Genomic DNA, 1,640 nt, shown 5'->3' on the forward strand with positions numbered 1-1,640 from the left:
TCATATTAATGTAATCTTTACTGTGCTACTTTATCTGTATCTGATTTAGAACGAGCAGAAATCTGTGAGAAATATAACAACCCAAAGACAAAAGAACTGATAAAAAAGCAGTTATAGGAGCAACAGCCATGTGGGCAGCGCTGTGTCATATGCCATAGCTGTGCACAAGGTATCTGTCACAGCTCCAGACTTATTTGTTCATTAATGACGTCATCAGCGACTAGTCGACTTCGACTCGACTTTCATCACATAAAAGTCGACTTCAAAAAATCAGAAGTCGTTCAACCCCTACCCCCTCATTGCTCGGGCCCTGGGGCTTCAGCCCCACCTAGCCCTTTTGTAATCCTGCCCTGACTATACTGACTTTCATATGTCACTATTTTAATGATTTTATAACAAGGATGTGACATCCTTGTGTAAACACTGAATGTTTTATGTAAATTTTCCTGCAGGGATGTTTGCTTTAAATTATATCTTAGTTATGAAGTCTCACTGCTGCAGTCAGCCATGAATAGCATTCTTCTAGCAAGTGGGGGGGTTAACCCTTACACAATAAAAAAGGGTTGCTAATGGCCTCTTCCTGTCCAAATTCCTTGGATACAGGCAGTGTCGGGTATAAATAAGAACTTCTGAAACCATACTGTAAAGTCACATGACTGTGGTTTCAGACACTTTCTTCAAGAGCCCTCAGGTGAACACTACTTCAAGTACACTTTTTGACACTTTATACAGATATTTTTTTTATAACTGAATCATAAAGGTATTCTTATGCCGATTGTAATGCTGTTTTTCAGACTTTTCATACCAAAAAATTACATTATAATACGTAGTCAAATAGTATAATATATAATAATGCACAGTAACATTTTACATTTTGAAGTGTTTTAATGCATTCATATATATATATATGCACACATACATATATAAAGAATAGTTAACAACATACAACTTATTTGGTGTACAGTCATTTCATAATGCATTATACAGTATACAAAGAAAGCCTTATTGTACTTTTGTAATTCTGTGGATAGCTCGTTTACTTGCCCCACAACTGTGAAGTACCAGGCAAAGTTATTTATTGCAACACTGTTGTAATGTGGCAACACCTTGCTTATGTTTTAGTCTCCTTCATTTGAAAGTCACTTTTGAAAAAATGTCTAAATGCATAATGTAAATGTTTGACCAGTTTTTTAACCATGTAAGAAGTACATTATATAATCATCCCTGTTCAAAGGTGTCTGCAAATATATTTATCGTAGACCACAAAAAGTTTTACAACTACTGTACCTGAAATCATTCTTACCTCTTTTGGTGTTTTTTGCCAGAAGTTTCAGTCAGGAGTCCAGTTAAGGCTGTTTTTCTGCCCACTAAGGGTTTATGTAGGTCAAGCACACTGTGGACACTCGGTGAAAGACTGAGCATGTTTCATTCCTTTCCTTGGTTTAATATACTGATCAGTCATGGCCAAGCTCCACCCTCAGAAACACGCCCCTCTCTCGATGGAGATAAGACAAATACCTTGCAGCCAAGTGAAGGAGTGGCCCTGCATATGTCAAATATGCACAGGAACCCAAAGCATATATAGTAGCTGTCATTAAAAATTGAATTCATGTTAACCATATTTTTTTTACGTATGCAAA

The 1,640-nt window shown here is 36.6% G+C and overlaps 1 protein-coding gene across 2 annotated transcripts in view; it reads right to left on the minus strand.

Annotated features, from left to right (window-relative positions):
* Positions 1–1,403, minus strand: part of LOC107697067 (epiplakin-like) — a 23,121-nt gene extending 21,718 nt beyond the window's left edge. For both annotated transcript variants that reach the window (XM_016497715.1, XM_016497721.1), the window contains exon 1: positions 1,304–1,403. The gene's annotated coding sequence lies outside the window, so the exon portion shown is untranslated. The remainder of the gene's footprint in view (positions 1–1,303) is intronic.
* Between the last annotated feature and the right edge of the window lie 237 nt (positions 1,404–1,640).

The sequence above is a fragment of the Sinocyclocheilus anshuiensis genome, unplaced genomic scaffold, assembly GCF_001515605.1.
Source record: "Sinocyclocheilus anshuiensis isolate Anshui unplaced genomic scaffold, SAMN03320099.WGS_v1.1 scaffold1038, whole genome shotgun sequence".
NCBI classification, from domain to species: domain Eukaryota; kingdom Metazoa; phylum Chordata; class Actinopteri; order Cypriniformes; family Cyprinidae; genus Sinocyclocheilus; species Sinocyclocheilus anshuiensis.